Below are 21,650 nucleotides of genomic sequence, written 5' to 3'. Positions count from 1 at the left end.
GGACTCATTCTGACGGCACCCATTCACTACGCTGGTGAGCAAGTGACGAATGCTAAATTTATCCAAATCTGTTCTGAACAATCACCTGAGGGTGAATATATTGCCATAAACTTTGTCATATATACATTTTTGGTTGAACTGTTCCTTAAAACTGCTCAATCGGTCACTTTTCCAACAATCAGACTTTTTCGCGATAAAAACACTAAAGGAGGGACCCGAGCCATATGGGGACCACAATATCACGGGCGGTGGGATTGATTACTAAGACCAGTAAGAAATCGCTCTGCAGTCACCATAGCAACGGCCTGTCAATCATCAATAACAAATGCCACTGTGGAGATGAAATATACACTTCAACACTCCAGCTCTTTCAGATGGTGTACGTGTGTGTGTGTCCGTGTCAAACCTTAATTGCACTATTTCTCATAAAGTAGCTGTTTCTTGTAACACTGTGGCACAGTATATATTTTCATTCCGTTGGTTTTACTTCAAGCGCTTGTGATCTGGACTGGGATGCCGCTTTATTTGGTCAAATCGAACCTTGTGTTACTCTACTCTGTAATTTGTGCCTTTCTGGATTGGGTCTAATGATGTGAACTACCCAAGCGGTTCTTACATGTACACTACACTAATTCCTGGACCAGGAGATGTTTTTACATGCTCTGAGCACTGGTGGTGTTCACCGGAATTCTAAGTGTAAGAGGTTTTCATTCATTTACAGCTGTATTTTGATATATACGGGCGTGAGTGAGAAAGTCTGCTTTCTTCTGTTATGTAGAAATGAGGTGCCCGTGAAAGTGCCAACAGACTTTCTGAATGTGCGAAATGGGCGCTTAGTGTCAACATGAATAAAGCTAACTTTAACTCCAGCTTCTCTGTGTCTAGTTTTCATTAAATGCGACTTTCTGAAAACTCGGGTGCATTTATCGCGCTTTTCAGGCGAAACTGAAAATGTAGTTGCTCACAGAAGGTCATTTGAAGATTTTGAATGATAGAAGATGTTTTGAAACTCGTAAGTTTGGATAGGGTTAGTAAATGATGACAAAATGTACATTTTCGGTTCAACAATTCCTTTTAAAGCGCCTATTAAGGGTTATGTGAAAGGTTCGCATTTTGGTTTTGGACTCCAATCACAAATTAGTCACCAAAGTAACACGCAGAGACTCCAGAAAACCAACTCTGTTATATAAATCGCAATGAATCCAGACGCGTAGTCTCTCGAGTTACTTGCCTTTGTTTCTTGCGTGCCTGAAACTGTTCGGGTTTTTGTTCTTGATGGATTTGACGAGCAGTGACAAGCTAGGGTCCATGACTCTGGAGGAGGACGCCTGCCTCTGCTCCTCAGCGCCTCCTCCTGGCTGTGCTGCTGCTCCTCTCTGCGCTCTGTTTCTCCTCTATGATGCTCTGGGTTGCTTTGGTCTTCTCTTGTAGGCCGGGTCGGACGGATCCAGGTTGTAGAGATGGGACGCAGGTACATGGCCTGGAAGCGCCGAGTCGTGAACGCCCACCCGAAGTCGCCCTCTCCAGAGGCGCTTTGCTCTTCAGGAGTTTCTTCCTCTTATTCTTGCTCAGGTTCTGCCTCCTCTACGATCTTGTCGTAGTTGAAATGTTTGTGCTTGTCGCCTTCTTCCGGCCCATCAGCAGCTCCATCTCAGCCTAGGTGACACGACGCAGACGTTAACCATCATATGTTACCCACAAACGTGTTCATGAACAGCAGAGAAACATACCTTCTGTCTCTCCAGCTCTTCCAGCTCTTCTGGTGTCCGCTCTTCATCCTTCTTCCTGTTCTTCTTGTTCTTTAGGATGCTGCAGAAAACGTAAAGAGAAGATATAGATAAAGGTGTAATAGTTCCTCAAGGAATATGAGAAAGGAACATAATTAGGCAGTTGATAATCTCATCACTAACCAGTCGAGCCGAGCTCCTCTTTAAAGAAGGGGTCATTGAGGTCAACATCAGCAGGAAGTTCATCATCACTGATCCCAGGCTCCGCCTCCGCTGCTTCCTGCAAAACAAAAAGCATGCGTGTGAGTCAGGAGGACAGAAATGAAACGGCATACCTACATTATTATTTTTCTTTAGCGACGCGCTTACCTTCTTTCCTTTCCGCTTTCTTCTTTTTTCCTTTTCTTCTGCAGGTACTGCTCCCACGGAGTCAGCTGATCTTTTGCCCTCCAGTTTCTTCTTCACAAGCTTCTCTGTTGTTTCCTTCAGTCCTAAAAAAACGATGAAATGTACATTATAATGATGATAAAACATACATATATACATATGAAAATATTACGTAAATATATCCTAAATTTTTTTTTTATTTGATTGAGTTTATTTTTACTATAATATATTCATGGGTAGTTGACAAATAAAAATCTTGACTGAGTCCTATGGAGGATAGCAAAAAAATTATTTTAATTTTTTTGTGTCACACCTAGGACACATTTTATCTATTTATTTTATCTATTATTATTTTACTAATTATTAACTATAATATATATATTTACTATACCTTATATTTAATATGTATATATTTTTATGTGCAGTATATTGACAGAACACTGTTATTTTATTATAGACTTGTAACTAAATATAAAATAATAATGAAAAAAATAACTATTTTAAAAAGACAGTAATGCATAATATTAACGTGTTCGGATTTCTAATTTATGAAACAAATCCATTAAAAACTCTGATACCTGGTACCCACGTGACTTCCATATCCATGCTGTCGCCCTGCTCCCTTGTCTTTGTCCTGTATGCTCTTCAGAGTTCTCTGTATTTAGCGATCTGCTCGGTGCTCTTCTTCTCTTTACTGCCCTTTTTCTCCTCAGGAAGTGGCTCAGCGGGCGCCTCAGCTGAGAGAACATCTGGTTCAACATAACGACATTACTGATGCTGACTGAACACTGCATGCTGTTGACGGGTGACTCGGCCAGCCCTAACCTTCCGTGGTGTGCTCGGCCTCTTCCTCATCCTCCTCTTCCTCGCTGGAGGAGGCCAGGTAAGCCTTGAAGTCCATGTCCAACAGGTCGCCCTTATTGAACTTCCTGCAGAGAGCCGTGACCGGTCGTGATCCGCTTCGGCCCCACGCCAGCTCGACCTAACGATACAAGACACGCCGTTATTAAAGACGGAGTCGGTCGACTCGATGCGCCGCGGACTCAGCGCGGCAGACCTTGGCTGTGGTGGTGGCCGAGGATGTGAAGAGCTTGGGTTTGTAGGAGCTGTAATCCACATCGGTGGCTCTGTCTTGGGCTCGCTGCCAAACGCCACGCCGGCCAGGGATGAACCTGCAAGACGCCCCAGAGCCACAGTGAGGCTAATAACGGCTCTTAGAAGTCTGAGCGTGTCTGTAAACGCGAGGTGCTCACCGCAGGTCGATCATGGAGCAGCTGCTCGTACTCGTGAGTCGCTACACTCCTCGTAAATTCGCTGCTGTTTCGACGGAGTCGCACTCCACCACGGCGTAGTAATACCTCAGACGCTGGAACTGATAGTCGCGCACTTTCTCTCGGTAGATCCTGAAAACATACAGAAGACAATGCTTGCTTTCATGGTTTAAAATGATCCAAAAACCATTCAGAGTCAATATAAAAATATTAAGACAGAATCACCAAATAGTTGAAAAATATTGCGTATATACAATAATTATATAGACACTAATGTTCACATTTTCTCTCTCTGCTCACTAAAGCTACATTTATTTGATCAAAAACGCAGAAAAAAAAAAAAAAGTATATTGTAAAAATACTTGCTTGGCAACAATTAATCACATCCATAATAAAAGTTTGTACGTATATGTCTGTGTGTATATTTATTATGTATATAAGACACACGCATACAGCATATATTATGAAAATATGTACATGTATATATTTATATTCGTGATAATTTATATTATATTATATATAAATATATACAAGTGTATTTCTTTATATACACATAATAAATATACACAGTATGCACACATACTGTATGTAAACAAAAACTTTATTTTGAATGCGACTGATCGAGAGCAATTAGCTGCCCAGCACTAAAAATGTAATTATAATTTAAAACATTTTTAAATGTAATTTATTCCTGTGATGCGAAGGTAATTTTTCAGCAAAAACAATTAAAACACAAATATAAAAATAACATACAAATAAGATAAAAACAGCAATTTTACACAAGTTAGATATGAACACAAAAACCTTTCTGCCACAATCATACTAAATAACTTACACACATTAAACCCTGGACAGTCCAATGAAATACGCTTGACAGTAAAGGGAACCTTGCAGAACATCGAGTACTTGGTTTGCAATGCATTCTGGGATCGCCTCGCTGCAAATCTGGTTAACCCCATGAATACAGCGCAGGCGGTACCTTTGCTCCTCCGTGTCAGCGCCGGGTTCTCCGAGGCTTGTGAGCTCCAGCGGTCCCTGAGTCTGCTCCAAGACTCATCCTCTCCCTTCCCGAACTCGGACGGATAGATCTGACAAACACACATCTCCGGTCAGACTCAAGGGCACAAGTGAAGATCGGATTGAGCGGGAAGCGATGGGACAGTTACCATCTACAGACAGGACCACGCCCTTTGGGTTTAAAACGAACTGAAGAGAGCCAGAAGATCTTTAGCCTTCAGTCTGTCCCAGTTCATGTTACAAACCGCCAAGCGCCGGGAACTCTGAACACACACAGAAAAACACACACTATTAAGACATATTCTGCATCTCTAATCCAACTCAACACCTAAACTTGACAAAGTATCTCACTAACTATTAATAAGCAGCAAATTAGGAAGAAGTCGTAGCTAGTAGGAATTGATATTAAAATAAATGTGACCCAACAAACACTAGAATATGATATGAATATGAATATGATATGAACCTTTAAAAATTCAGTTTATCTTGATACAATAGCAATATAATAGAAATTGCTTTATATTTTATATAACACAAATAATATAAAATCATATTTGTATTCATTTTTGTTGTTGTTAGAAAGAGATTATAAAAGGATTTATATTATAATATTTATATCAATTTATAATGTTACCTATTATTTGTATTTCAAAAACATTCTGGTATTATACAATTTTATTCATCAAAGTATTCTGTTCTGTTTCACTCTTTCAACTAAAAATATTGAACAGCAAAACTTTTCAACACTAAAATAGCGTGAAATGTATATATTTTGGCTTGAAAATGTTCAGCTTGGCATCTCAAGGAATGAACTACATTTTAAAATATTTTCAAATGCAAAACAGTTGTTTTGAATTGCAATAATATTCAAAATGTTAGAGTGTTACTGTGTTTTAAGTGCAGAAGAGTCTTTTGTCACGATTAACTTCTGAACAGCAGTTATTATTAATAAAGCCTTGGGATGAGTCTCACGCCGCCACCGCTGGAGCATCTTTCCACATCTCTCCCCAGTCGTGCTCAATCTCCTCATCCTCACGCCGCAGATATTCCTCCAGCTCATCATCATCATCCTCATCTTCATCAGAGCTGGTCTCAATGTTCCCTTTCCCTCGAGCCAGATCCGGTCCGCTGTCATCATCTGACTCACTCGCCATCTTCTCTCAGCCTCTTCATCTTCATCTTCAGAAGGGCCTCTCTACATCCTCCTCTCCTCCTCATCAGATTCTCATCCTCATCTGTTAAAAACAATACGAATGGTGTGAATAAAATAAATGAACATTGTATTGTTAGCAGAAGATCCATTTTAGAACAAAACAATCTTATACATTACTCAGAATAATAATGAATATTTAAAACAACACGTGACTCCTGGACCACAAAAATATAATTTTTTTAATTGATTGACGGGACAATATTTGTCTGAGATACAACTATTTGAAAATTTGAGGGTGCAAAAAAATAATTTAAATAAATAATAAAATAAATAATAATAATATTATATATATATATATATTCATGGAAAATAATCTTTACTCAATACCCTAATGATTTCTGGCATGAAAGAAAATATTTCTGCACATATACACACACACACATACATATATATATATATAAAATGTATATATGTATATATAATGTGATATGTATGTGTGTATCATCAACTTTTTGATGATATTCTAATTATATGACCAGCACACACACACACACACACACACACACACACACACACACACACATATATATATATATATATATATATATATATATATACACACACTGACACACACATACATATAAAAGTTAAAGCAGTACCTTCTTCTTCTATCACTCTTACTCCTTTTACTACAGAGGCTCTTTTATTTTCTTAGCCTCTTTTGACTTCGGGATCTTCTCGGCTTCTTCCTCCTCCTCAGATTCATCGCTTCTTCTTCCTCATCCTCATCCTGAGGTTTCACGTTAGCCTTTTTCACTGTCTTCTCCTCCTCGGCTCTTCCTTCGTCTCGTTCTCCTCTTCTTCGCCTGAATCCTCGAGTCAGAGATCTTGTAGAAGCGCTTTGAGGTCCTCGGTGGACGTTTGCTGACAGGTCGGCGCGCTTATCCACTGTATATTTCAGCTTAAAGCGTCGCGTGGGAACATGGACCGAAAACGCTTGTCGATTTTGACTTTTGTGCTCTCTGCTGGGCATCTCCCAGAAGCGGGGTCTTTCTTGACCTTCGAGAAGCGGTCGTCAGCTGGGCTATGCTTGTTTTTGAGGACATGGTGATGATCTGGAAGAGCCTAACCTGCATGAAAAACACAGAAGAGGAGCGTGAAACCATGCCTATAGTCATGAACTTCTTTCAAAGATTACCCTGAATAATATGGTTCACGTTTTCATCAGTATAGAAAACACTCAAGACAAACAAGTCAAGTCAACCAAAAAATAACTAAATCAGTTTTATTCATTCAATCAGATTTCAACAAGTGATCTTAAATCATAACACTATGAGCGATGCTTTTATCAAAATGTTTATATTGCGGAATTAACCAGGCTAGGTTTAAGTTCATTGCGTTAAATTACAGTTATAATGCATGCTTGTCATTTGGCTCTCAGCGCATTTTGTGTTGTTCTGTATTTATTTGTGTACAGAGCCTGTGTGTAATTCGCTCAGCATTCATTCTGTGCCACTGTAAAAACCAATAACAAATAAACAAAGCGCTAAGCAAGGCATTCATTGACAAAACACTGTTGCGATTTCTGAAACACCTAAGAATCTGGTACAGAACTATAAAAACTCGGACCTACTAGGTTTCAAAAGGATTTTACAGCGCTTCTCCACACGTGTTTACCCGTGATGCTCCACTACTTCCGCTACAGCTTGCAAGCCACGCCCCCTTTTGCATACGGCGAGACGAAGAGCTCAGAATACACCGGAAACGACATATAAATAATACACGGAGACTTTAAATATTTAAAAGACATTAAAAAAGACATTTAAAAATATTCCGCATCACAGTCAACATAAATACCAACTATAAATGATACTCCACCAAACACATCTGAGGCTATTGTGAGTATGTTGCTATAAAGATAAATAGACTTATGGTAATATAACATAGGCTAATAGAATAGAAAAAAAAACTTACAGATAAAATATGTTTTAGTTTCATCATTCATCAGTTTTTTATCGCTGCATCACTAAAGAAAAATGAAAATCAAACTTTTTATGTTTGGCAATTGTTCTGCATCTATTTAGAGTCTCCCACCTTTTCCACTTAATGAATGCTGTCTTGCAGAATAGAATAGAATAGAATAAGATAGAATAGTCAAAAACTGTACAGACAGAAAATTCATGAGTGTGCTGAACAAAACTCCGGGTGATTTGAGTGGATTTTAACATAAATACAAAAATAAATATAACAAAAAAATACACACTGTAAAAACAAACAAAAAAACTATATATATATATATATATATATATATATATATATATATATATATATATATATATATATTTATTTTTTTTTTTTTTTAAATTATTATTATTTATTATATTTATATTTATTTATTATATATTATATTTATTAGTTAACAGATTTGAATAGAATAGACAGCTGAATTGATTTTTTTGTTGGTTGAACTATTTTTAAATTATTTTAAAGGAAAAGAAAACAAGTGATATATATATATATATATATATATATATATATATATATATATATATATATATATATTTTTTTTTTTTTTTTTTTTTTTTTTTTATGCATTGTTTTTTATTCTTTTTGCAGTTAATTGAATTGAATAGACAGCTGAATAGCTTTTTTTGTTGGTTGAACTATTTTTTTCAATTTAAAGGGAAAGAAACGCCCTCTGGACTTCAAGCTGACTCCGCTCCGTGTTCCAGTGTCCGGGACCGATCCGGTCCACGTTTTACCTCAGATACGGTCTCCTCTGTATGACGCAGGTGACTGCGTTTGAAAGAGGTGTCCGGGGCGGCCGTGGAGATCATGTGTTAAAATGAGGATAAGTCTCGCAGTGAAGAGCCTCGGGTCTCTGCAGTGTCTGTGGAGAGGACGGAGGTGTCTCTCGTCTCAGAGAGGCGCCATGAACGTGTTTGACAGGAGCATGAAGCGCAGGCAGAAGCAGTGGGCTTCATCTTCACCGGACAGCCACACGTACGACTACCTCCGGGACGAGGTGAGGTGCTGTCAGTCGTTACCGTGTGATAGAGTCTGCTTCTCGGAGAGCTGAACTTCTGATATCGTTGTGTTTGCAGGTGGGGAGCAGACTCGCAGACAGAGTTTACGATGTGTCAAGGTCACAGCCCGCTTAACACCTTTTAAACATCCCGACACGAGCTCTTAAAGGAACAGTTCAAACCAAAAATAGCGTTTTACTCAAGGTCTTGTCGTTTTAACTCTGTAGGACTTTATTTTGTTTTGTGGAGTAGAAAATGAGATGTCCAGTCTGCTGTTTACATTACAATAGAAGTGAATGGGGACTGGGAGTAAAAACGTCTTGAATGCAGTCCATGCTAAAGTCATTTGATAGATTTAGTCATTTAGAAGATGCTTTATCAAAATAGTGAGACGTTTTAAAATCAAATACAAGAAGTAAATAAATGACAAATAGAATAAAGCAAGCTCATTTTGAGTCCTTTTCGCTTTTTGCTAAATAAAAAAACCCAAATATAATTATTTATATTTAAAGAAAGGAAGCAGTTAGTAAATGAATAAAGTGCAATTCAAAATTTTTTTTTTTTTTTTTTAATCGAAAATGCTAGTTTTGAGAGCTCATCGACTCCAGTCCCCATCCGCTTTCACTGTAACAGCGACTCTGACGCCTCTGAACAATATATCCAGTTGGTTTTCACAAGAATAAATGCAGTCATGTGGGTTTTGGCGTGATATTGTGAAGGAGGGTGAGTAAGTGGTTTTGATTCCTGAATGTGACCGCAGGACGCCTCTGGCTCTGGATGTAGGATGTGGGAAGAGTCACATCGCGAGCATTTGAGTAAGGTAGAGCCGTTAACTCTTAAAAGAAGATTCGCTTTAGTGTCTTACGTTCATGACGTTATACAACGAGGTAGTTTTGATGAATGCTGAAGTGAAAGACTAAGGCTGTAAAACTTCTTGTTTTCTATATTTTTATGTTGTTGCTTTTCATTTTCGAGCACTAGAAGCTTGACAGCATGCACTTGGAGTGTAAGGAAAACATCTGTTTTTGTGCTCTGCAAAAGAAAGTATTCCTTGAGTTATTGATTCTCTCTGTCCTCAGGACATTGTTGAACGCCTCTTCGTAACGGACATTTCAGACTCTTCCCCTGGTAAGAGACTTGGCATCTTTATTTTACTAAATAGCTTTAGCCGTGCCCATTCATTACATTTAAAAAAATTTTAAAGAAATTCATATTTTTAAGCACGATCGAGCAAAAGTGGCACTGAAGACGTTTCTGATATTACAAAAAGATTATTTATTCGACATTGCTGAGAACAAGAAATGTCTCTCGAGCATCAAATCGGACTGAATTCTGAAGGATTGCGTGACGCCGAGTAATTCAGCTAAACTCTAAAATGTATGCAAACAGAGTTTTTGCTTTTTCTCTCGCCCTTTAGAGAAATAGGAAGAAATGCGAGATGCCTACTGCGGTGCGTTTTGGCAGACGAGGAGTTCCTGCCGCTTAAAGAGAACACGTTCGATCTGGTGCTCAGCGCATGAGGTACGGTACTGCCTTGGTGCATGATGGGAAATTGAAAGAACGAAATGTCACTTACGAAGACGTGATCTGTCTCCTCAGCCTGCACTGGATCAACGACCTTCCCGGAGCTTTGAGACAGGTATGAGGATCGAACCGGTGTCTTGTCTAGCGTGATAAATAATACAAAGTAGCACTTTTTTTTTTTGGTCGCTCAGATCCACCAGGTGTTGAAGCCGGACGGTGTGTTCATCGGGCGATGGTCGGGCGGAGAGACGCTGTAATGAGCTGCGATGTTCCCTGCAGTTGGCCGAGCTGGAGAGGAGGGGCGGCTTTGCTCTCATATCTCGCCTCCTACACGGCCGTCACAGATCTGGGCAACCTCCTGGGACAGGCCGGCTTCAGGATGCTCACTGTGGTATAAGTATTTCACCGCTTTGATTCGCCACGCAACGTGTTTGAGCTGAATGGCACCGAGGCTTTTCTGTGTTGTCGCGCAGGACATCGACGAGGTTCAGGTCCGTTACCCGTATGCTGGAGGTCATGAGCGACTTACAAGGTACACCCTTTAAATCTGAGCGTCTCTCGGTCGGGTCGTGGAAATGTTTACGGTGTGTTCAGTGCACTTCAGGTATGGGGGAAAGCAACTGTGCGTGGAACAGGAAGACGCTTCTACACAGAGACACGATCCTGGCGGCAGCTGCTGTTTATAAAGGTGAGGCCGCAGCTTAACGCTTGGAGGGGTTGCACTCAAGTTTAACATTTATAAGCAAAATTCTTGACGATTAAAATTTCATTGCATTTATTTTATCACATATTTATACTTGGTTATATGTGGAACAGTGGTTATGCTCTGCTTAACTTTCATGCACTTTCAGTGCAGTGCAGGTCCTCTGATATTATATGTTAATTTTTTATGTTTTAATGTTCTACAAGAAAACTTTTATGTATAAAAGTGATTCTCAACCAGGAGATGGAATAAAAGGTTAGTATCGGCTAAAACAATTAAAAAGCACGCTTTTTAGATGAAATTGTATTTTATAATTTGTTCCTTTAATAAATAACCATTTTATAACATATAAGATATAGCATTTGATTTCTAGACCGGAAAAGTCACAGAAATTGTATTTAAGAGTATAATTTAAATCTATTTTTAATCATTTTTAGTGCTGTCAAAGAATTGTTTCCAAAAAGTTTATATATATATATAAACACGCATATACAGCATATATTTTGGATATACTTACAGGTATTTATATGCATACAAATTATCATATAGAAATATTTAACATATAAACATAACATTTTTCTTAAATATAAATGTATGTATGCGTGTGTGCATTTATATATACATAACAATGCGTGCTGTAATTTTTATTAACAAAACCTTTATTTTGGATACAGTTAGTTGTATTAATTTGACAGCACTAATAATTTTTGTCGATCTCTAAACCATTTTATTGCATAGAAATGTTTATTTCTGAGCAAAACGTATAATAAAACAATGAGAAAATTCGTATTCATTGGTAATAAGTGTAAACCACGAAGAGCTATAAAATGTATTTATCATAGCGGCCTTGATTCAGTAAATTAGCAGCTTTGTCATGTATTGCATAATTATGAAATATTTTGGGGGAAATATTTAAGAACAACTGATTCTAAAATGCATTCTGTCTACCTGACGATCCTAGAAATGGTGTTATTCTGTTAACTCGATTCCTCCTAGAGATGTACGGCAATGAAGACGGTTCAGTTCCAGCTACATTTCAGATCCTCTACATGATCGGCTGGAAGCCTCACGAGTCTCAGGTCTGTAGCATTTTCATTGGTCGGCATAGAACAGACCACAGCCAATCGCGTTCCTCCAAAAAAAAGTGGAACCGTGAGCGAGATTCTGACTTTGCCATCCTGTGACGACTTTACAGGCGAAACCAGCAAAAAGGGGTTCGGCGAATGTCTCGTTTGCCGATCTGTCAAAAATAAGCAAACTTCCGATGGACCACCAGAAAACCAACGAAAAATCCTAGGAAGGAAAAGACGTTTTCTCCTCAAATCAACTCACACGAACGCGCAGAATTGTTGCATCAACTGTATTTTTGCAAAAGCTTGTACTCCCAACATAAATAAACAGTGATTTTAACATGGTGCTAAACGGTTGCTCTCTAAAACCGAAAGTTACCAAATCATGTGACTCACAAATCATTACATTCAGTTCCAGAAATAAAAATGAAAAGTGTTTTAAAAATGTATACATCTTCCTCAGACGCTTCTTTAGAGCAAACAAGCGTTCTAGTATTCGACGGCTAATATAGCAGTATATTAGTTTTCCTCCAGACATCACGAGAACAAGCCCTCAGATCAAGTGTTCAATACATTTACAGATACATTCTGCGTATGCATATGGCTTCATAGTGCTGAAAATGAATCTTTTAAGAGTTCAGTAGCTGTCAATGGACATGTTATTACTTAAACGGTCGACTACGACAGTCGTCTTGAATCAGAAGCATTCTTTTTTTTTTTCCTGGAAGACACCGGCTCACACTTTACCTGCTATTTTGAGCGCTTTGACCTCTTAGTGGTTATAAAACAACAACGGCTCAAGGTCAGCCCGAGCATCACGGATATTAGCAGCAGTTCATTTAATGTGGGTTATTACGCGAGCTACTAACAGGCTTCCGCTCGTGGAGATTCTTTAAACTCAGCAGCTTTAAACACGAACACGATTTAAAGTGAATCACAAACCCAAGTAGCAGCTACGGGACGTCCCGTCCGTCCACAGAAACGGGCTTCGTGGTCCTCGACGTAAACACGAACCGTTTGGAGCAGGACACAGCGAGCATCTGCCGTCAGATTAAGTCCTTATTTCCTATTCGCTGAAGCGTTTAAAGCTCAATTAATGCCAACGAGGCACAACAAAATGATCTACATCTACTTTGGATCCACTCTACTCTCGATTTCCAACGCTCCTGAGCAAATTCATCAAAGTCTGAATGAATGCAGGTCATATTTCACCTCAAAGTATAAAGGAAAAAGCCTATTTATGTTATTTTCATGGCAAAAAAACACATTTTAGAGAAATTCTCTAAAATGTAAATAAAACATTTCAGACATCATGGCAGTATTGTCGTACTGTTTTTTTTTGCACTAGTTTTCTGATAATTAGTGCTGTCAAACGACTATTTGCATCCAAAATAAAATTTTTGTTTACATAACGCTGTGTTCTGTGTATATTTATTACGCATATATAAATAGAGACATACAGTATATATTTTTAACATATTTACATCTATATACACTCATGTTCTTTCATATTATACATAAATATTAAATATAACATTTTTCTTAAATATATAAACGCACGCGTTAGTATTTATATACACATAATAAATATACACGGCATACAAAAAAAACTTATTTTGAAAGCAATTAATCACGATCAGCCATCCGACAGCACTAATAACAGTAAAAAAAAAGTTTCTTAATATGAATACAGAATTTTAAAAAAATTCTGTATTACGAGAACTACAACTGCACAGAACCTCATAAAACTCAATATGCATAATATGAGAATTGATTTGGAAAATGCGCTTAATTGCCACGAAAATAATCGCAATGCAAAATCTTTATGGTTCCAAAATCAAGCTCGATTTTTTTTTATATGCATAATATACTTTTTCGAATGTATCGCTTTTTGTTTTGAGTATATGTAAATGAGAGCGTATCAGCCCGCCCCGTGACTGCTGTAGTCAAACACTCCTTCTTGAAGAAAGGAGAGATGCTGCACACGGCGTGCTTTGAGAGGTGTAGTCCACACTCGTCCATCCTCAGGGAGAAGAGGAGGAGGGGACATCATCACGCAGAAGAAGCTCCGCAGGTATCGCTGGGAAACCACAGAGACATCATCATCATCATCAGCGCCTTCACAAGGGTCTCGCTCACAAGTGATTGATTCAAAACACGCCTGATTACCTCCAACTGATTCCCAGCGCCCGCGACCATTCTCTCATCTCGGTTCCTGAAAATCTTTTGGGAGGGAAGTCCAAAGCCGCAAGCTGCAACAAGATTCAAAATCTCATTTAATTCGCTGCATATCAATATTATCCAGGTCATAGTTCACTACAAAATTAACTGGGACAAAAATAAATAAATCTCGGCAATTTGCATGAAATTAATGCAAAACTTATTTATAAAATATTGGTGTTTAAAAAAAAAAAAAAATTGTACAGGTTACATGAATTTGATTTTTTTAAATACATTTATGGCATTTTTTTACATTAACTTAGGCATGGATGGATTTTAATTACATGTAAATAAAGCAAAGTAAAATTAAAAAGTATTAAAAAAAGATACAAAAGGCAAACATTATATGAATTAATTTGATTTGAAATGTTTAAGTGCTGTCAAACTATTAATCTCATCCAAAATAAAAGTTTTTGTTCACATAATGTGTGTATATTGTATAATTATGTATATAAAAATACAAAGACATGCATGTATCTACACATATCTATACATATATACATACATACATATATATACATATATATATATATATATATATATACACACACATATAAATAAAAAGAGCAATATAAATATATACATTTATATTCCTGTACATATTTAAAAATATATACAGAATGTTTGTGTTAAATGTACATAAAATATGCACAATACACATAATAAGTAAACAGAAATATTTTGGATGTGATTAATTGTGATTATTCATTTGACAACACTAAATTTATGCAATTATCCAATGCAATTTACAATGTATTCTTTAGTCTGCATTCTCTGGGAATCAAACCCTTTAATCTTTGTGTTACTAGCATCATGTCCAACTGGTCACGCCACACACACACACACACACACACGTAAGTCATACCTCTGGATATTTCAGCTTCAGAGATTTGTGCATCTCCGAAAGCGACTGTATCTTCTGAACACCGCCCACGCCTCTCATCCAACACCGCGATCTGAACACAGGACAAAAGCCCAAATCTCAAACGCCAAAGATGACCGCTTTTAAATGAAACAATTCTGACAGATAATGCACTGATTGCAGACAAACCTTGACTTCGAACTCAAGTGTTCATCTTTTTCCCTGACCGCACAGGACGTGGACGGGAATACTGATCTTCACCGGATCTTTAAGACTCTCGCGCTGGGATCCAGAGGAATCGACACCAGCCGCTGGAGAAAGTTGGGATACTACGGTTAGAAAACTTCCTCAGCTGAAGCGCTAATGAAATAAACGTACAAGGCAGTACCTCGTGATTTCATTTTGCGTTGATCGGTGCGCTTTTTATCGCTTGTCCTGAGGAATTGAAACATTTGATTAGGCTCATATGACAATTAACACAACGCTAATAGTCTTAATTACTAGCAGCTGACTTTAGGGGTCAAGCAAGACTGCTTTCCCATCAGTGAGGGAGCAAAAGAATTTGATTCTAGAAGAAATAAATGATGCAAGACATGGTGGGCAGGCTGCATGCTCCCAAAGAAGAAAAACCACGGAGGAAAGACCCAGTCTACTGATTTTGAGAGGTATGCAAATTAGGGCTGGATCATGCAAATCAGCGTGCGCCGGGCAGGTGCTGATTGGCTAAGGCCTGTGCTTACCTCATCCAATCAATCTAACAGAGCTACCTCACTATCCTGCTCCTCCTCCTGCAGAGTCAAACAACTTTGTTGATGCCAGAAACAATTCTGTGGCTTTTAATGTGTCTGAAGTGAAGTGAACAGTGAAGTGTTTCCCACACAGAATCTCTCAAAAAACAGTTCGGCTGATTGTGCTTTCAGCTTAAATCAGCACAAAAATGCTAAATAAAATAATTATATAATAGGAATAAAATAAATATATATAGTAATAATAATAATAAAAAAAAAAAAAATAAAATAAAAATAAAAAAAAATATATAAAATATATAATATATATATATATATATATATATATATATATATATATATATATATATATATATATATATATATATATATATTTTATTCTGTTTGGGTTTGCTTTTTAAAACTCTTTTACCAATACTAATAATAGTAAGGACATGATGTTATGGTTTATAATTTAAAGACAACATGAAACAACATATTATACTTCTGTATGGTAAAGTATTCTTGAGTGAGGTAGAATGTGTAGTAGAAAATAATATAACATAATATAAAATATTACTGGTTATAATTAGTCTGGCAGAAAGTACTTTTCTGAAGAAAAAAATAAAATAAATTATATATATATATATATATTAAATTGTATTATTAATATAATTTAGTATTTGATCATATTTTAAATTACCTTTTTCAAATTGTAATTTTACTAATATCATTATAATCTCATACACCGGTTTTCCTTTAGCTTCATTTATATTAATTTTAGTTTTCGATTTAACTTGATTTATTATTTTATATAAAAATTAAAACAAGGGGCTGTAAGAGACATTAAACGGCACTTAATAGTTTTCATAAACAATGACAACACTGATATACAGCCACGCTTGTTAAAAAGTCTATTTAAAATACACCATTTATTTCAAAATGCTAAGACTGTGTGACGTGAACAGGGTTTGCTCTGATGCTGTAGTGTTATACCTGCAGCGAAGTCTGAAGACAGCGAGAGCGTGTTGTTATTCTCTCTGTTCAGAAGATTCCGCTTGCAGCCTCCGCTGAACCTCTTCTTCAATATACGCATTAATCCTGAGAGGGAATCGACCGCTTCAGCCAAAAATGAAAATCACATACTAACAAAACCCCAACCAAGCGGTAAAATCCTCATTTGAATGCAGCAGTGGTGTGTGCGGTACCTCTCGTCTCCTATGGAGAGGACAGCGGGGAGGGCCTGTATGGGGCTGACGGGCGACTGGTTCACGTTGTTTTTTTTCTTCCCGCTCACGCTGAGACTCCGCACGCTCCTTCGCTCGCTGATCCTCTGCTTCAGCTGCGCAATCTCGCCTCCATCCTGAAAGATGGAAAACACACACAGCAGAGCTAGATTTATCACACTCAAATCCAGGGATGCCCAGGATCTGTAAAACATTTGAGAGATTTTTTTATTTTACAATTATTTTAGGGCTGTCGAAAGTTAAAAGTGATCACTTACAGTCAACTTAAATAGCATTTCATTATTAATACGACTAAAATATTATTGCAAACGATTTCTACATAATTTTAATTATTTTATATTTTATATTTTACTTAAAATTCGTCTTCTAAATATTTTACGTTTTAATTTGAAATTCTAAAGTAAAAATGTTGTGAAAAATGTAAGAGTCAATCTCAGATATGTCGTAAAGTAAATCATTTACAAAATAATCTTATGAAGGCACTGTAAAACCAATTGTTTAAATCTGAAAACAATTATTTAACGTTTTTTATAATAACATTATTAATCAATTTCAGACATATATACAACAATTATGTTTATCTAGATAAAGATATGAATAATATTACAATTAATTTTTCCTATATTCTCATATTTGCATATAGTTTAGATGCATTTTTAGGTTTTATTTATGAAAAACCTAAAATATATATATATGTACTATTTGTGTCCCTAAAAGAATAATAAAAATAATAAAAATAAAAAAACACCTGTCCTGGTCCAGGTCTTGTGTTCCTGTGAACCTGGAAGTGCTCTGTCCTAAAGCAGACTGCGACCTCTTTCGGGTCCTTCAAGGTCCGGCTCCAGACTGATGCTCCTGCGTAGGCGGAGTGTTTTCTCTCGAGGCGCGCGACCGCCTGCTCCAGGGCCTCCCGCTGCTGTTTCTCCTTCCACTCCAAGATCTCCTTCTCCTTCCGCCGAACCTTCTCCTCCTGACGTGCCACGCTGGCCGTGGAACTCGTGACGACTGCTGGAGCTGCTGCAGCTGCTCGGGTGCTTGTGCTGTACTGAGACAAACGCTCCTCCTTCTCCTCCAACTCCTTCTCGACCTGCAGAGAAAAAAACAGACAGGTGGAGTTGATAAAAGAACCAATCCATGCTGCCCACTTAGACAGGAAGAGACCGCCTGATTGGGCAGAGTTTTACCTGATATAGAGTCTCGCCCAGCTCTTTGTCCATATCTTCTGGACTTGCGCCCAGAGCAGGAGAGCCTGTGCCTCCTCTGACTCTCTCCAGGAGCTCGATGGCTCTCTGCCGCTCCTCTGAGACGGCAGGGAGATGTTTCTCACGGAGAGACTGGAGCTGCCTCTCTTTAAACTGCAGACTGTGCTCGGCCTGCTGGATCAGAACCTCCTCCTGACCCAGAAAGGACACGCCCTGAACGCCGCGCCCATCACATCACGCACCTGAAACGACGAGAACATTCGACTTGATTCGACTTTCGTTCTCATTATGGTCACTTTCATTTACAACGCCACTGGAGGGGTTTGTAAAAGTGAATCATTAAATGAATCCTTTGGGAGTCTATGAACAAATAAAGTCAAAATAAATGCGTATTTTAAGAAAATAAAAGCACATGCATGCCTGAAACGAACCTTTCATAAACCATAACGGGCAATTTCAATAGTTTTTTCTAATTCACTAATTCAAACTAACACTTTGTCTCACTGGACTATTCACCAAACTCTACGATTCAAAAGAATCATCTGTTTTAGTAATCAGATTACGTCAGTCCTAACGGATGTTCAGATTCACTAAAAACAACGAATCACCTCAAAAAAATAATTTGTTCATGAACTGGCCCACATATGATGAACTGAATCATGCTTTGATTTACCAAAAAAAAGAATCATATCAAAAGATTGTTTCTTCTAACTTGACTTATTATTGAAGTGCGGTGCATATACACACACACACACACACAACTAAAACACCTCCCCACCTCAGTGTTGGACAGTACCTGTCTCTGTTTGTCGTTGTGCGAGTGCAGCAGCAGGCCGAGGGACGCACGCTCATGGGCCACCTCCCGCTCCAGCCGGTCCTTCTGCTGGATCAGAGACTCCTCCAGCAAACTCAGCTCCTCCACCTGCATCTGTTTGAAGTGCTGGTAGCGTGTCTGAGCGCTCCTCCGGGCCTCCTCACCGCCCTCCTCCTCTCCATCGATCCGGGCCTCCTTGGCCCTGAGCAGCTCCTCCCTGAGCTCGGCGAGGGTCCGCCTCTCCTCCTCCATTCGGCGCGCTTCATCCGGCGTGAGCAGAGCGGCCGCCTCCACGCTGCGCTCCCTCAGCTGCTCCTCCAGACGCCCGACCAGACTCAGCTGCTCCTTCTCACGCTCCTCCAGACGCCTTGATAGTCAATACATTCATTTTGATCTTAATATATGCAAATTAAATATAAATATATATCTAATAATGATAATATAATCACATTTATAATATAGAATTTTACTTACAATATTGCAAACCTTTAAATTTAATGTAAATATTATTTAATTAATTTTTTAATAATAATAATAAAAAAAATCTATCTGCAAGTTAGTCTGGATTGATTTCAAGACACATTTATTACTGAGGCTCATTTATTTTCTACGCCAGCTGCCAAATGCCACTGCCATTTATACCTCACGTTCTAGATGAAGTTTGACGGCCTGCTCCTCTCGCTCGCTGAGTCGCTCTAGCTCACGAAAGAGCTCGCTTTTGCTCTGCTCGCCTCGCTGCTGACCTGAGCCTTTTCATCCTCCTCCTCCTCCTCTTCCTCGTCCACATCCTCCTCCTGCACCTCCTCCTCCTCCTCCAGCTTCTGCTGAAGTCTCTTCTGCTTCTGCTGTTCCTGCTCCTTCTGCTCTCTGTGTCTCTCCTCCTGAACGCAACAGACAGCATCTTATAAAATAAAGTCTCCAAGACCATAGAAAGGTATCAAAAAAATTGTTTTGCTTTTGGTATGAAAGTGTCTGAAAATTACTCTAAAACAAACCCAGGTATAAAGTACTGTGCAGAAGCACCGTAGTGAAATAAAACCTAAACGGAACAATTACTGCATTGTGAGAATAAAATATAATCGTCTTGATTTCGATACTGGACGCAGTGTTGGGAGTAACGCAAACAGGCTTTTGCAGATTAGTTTAGGTAACTAATCAGATTACTTTAGGTAACTAGTAAAGTAAAGCATTCATTTTTAATATAGAGGGAAATATAGGAGTTTATTTTTGTAACTCCAGTTACTTTGTTTCCCATGTATTGACTGACAGCTCGTGTTGCCATGTTGGGAGAAATCAGGAGTAAGGGCAGAGGCATTAAACACGATATAAACTTGTATCTCACCTGCACAAAAACAGATTTAATTTTACTTACAATGAACAAAAACAGTCAAATGCAGACTCAGAATATTATAAAAACCTGCAATAATTATGTAAAATAAGACAAATACCCTTTATTTAATCCCTTTTTGTCTCCGCTACTGACATTCGATGAAACAAACCAACCATGCTAAGCAAAAATGAGCCTTTTGTGTTTCCTTTTTGTTCAGCCTGAGGCGATCCATTTCACTCTTTGTTGTAAAAGAACTTCTTTTCTATTAAAACAAGCAAGCAAGCCTTCCCAAAATGTAAAAAGTAACTCAAAGCTAGCGTAACGCTTTACCTTCCATATAAAGTAACTTGATATCAAAATGAGCTACTTTTTAAGGGAGTAACGCAAAACGACAAGCATCAGAACCTACTTGAGCACCAGCAGTCTGACCTGAAATTTCTCTTTCTCAGCGAGCAGGTCTTGGAGGCGGCTCGATGTCCTGATCTGCGTCTGCGCAGGCTCTCCTCCTGTTCAAGCGATGCGCAGCTGCACCTGCTCCGACTCCTTCCTCTGAGACTCCACCTCCTGCTGCATGCGCCCAGCTCCGCCTTCACACTTCTGCTTCTCCTCCATCTCCTTGATCAGCCGCCTTCAGCAGCGACAAACACATCAAATCTTCATTTCCGATTAGTAATACGCATTGTTAAGGGCTTCATTTGGACAGCTTGAAAAGGCGATTTCCTCAATATTTAGTTTTTTTTGCACGCTCATGCGAGATCAAATCCTAAACAAATTTGTGGACGGGACTGCTTTATCTCAGTTACATTTAGCATATTACTGTTTGATAAGTCACATGACACACCTTTTATTTTCTAGTTTTTCCAGTTCTTCTCTTTGCTGCCTTCAAACTCCAGTCTGGAACATAAGACAATTAGTGGCCACCCTTAAAACACACACACACACACACACACACACACACACAAATCACAGCAAACTCACACCAGCGCATGGGATGAGGGCCTGCGTTATTACGAGCACTGAGCATGCGCTGCAACTACAAGCAAGTGCTGCAGAATACACAGCTTTAAACAAAAGATGGACACACACGTTTAACTAAAGTGTTATGATGATAATGAAGTGCTTCTCACAAGCATGACGAATGAAAAATGGAGAGACTGAAACCACAAATACCGACATTAAGATGTATATAAAACACAACAGTTAACATGAGAACACTAGTTTGCGCTTTGGTTCTACCTGAGAAAGATGGGACCCTTTTCAGTGAAGAGACTGCCATGAAGAAGTTCAGAAAAAGGAAATGTTACCAAATACCTCCGCACAAATCCAGACTATTAGTCTGAATCATTAAAAGGATCATTTCAAATAATAAATA

At 38.4% G+C, this 21,650-nt stretch overlaps 3 pseudogenes; 1 reads left to right on the top strand and 2 right to left on the bottom strand.

Moving 5' to 3' along the window:
- The window catches only part of LOC122349088, a 23,607-nt pseudogene extending 15,215 nt beyond the window's left edge, over positions 1-8,392 (bottom strand).
- LOC122348553 lies at positions 7,314-12,218 on the top strand (annotated as a pseudogene).
- Positions 12,219-13,799: 1,581 nt separating this feature from the next.
- Positions 13,800-21,650, bottom strand: part of LOC122349079 — a 17,816-nt pseudogene continuing 9,965 nt past the window's right edge.

Source organism: Puntigrus tetrazona, chromosome 1, assembly GCF_018831695.1.
Source record: "Puntigrus tetrazona isolate hp1 chromosome 1, ASM1883169v1, whole genome shotgun sequence".
In the NCBI taxonomy this organism is placed as follows: domain Eukaryota; kingdom Metazoa; phylum Chordata; class Actinopteri; order Cypriniformes; family Cyprinidae; genus Puntigrus; species Puntigrus tetrazona.
The sequence above is the reverse complement of the archived record's forward strand: the minus strand, read 5'-3'. Positions and strand labels throughout refer to the sequence as shown.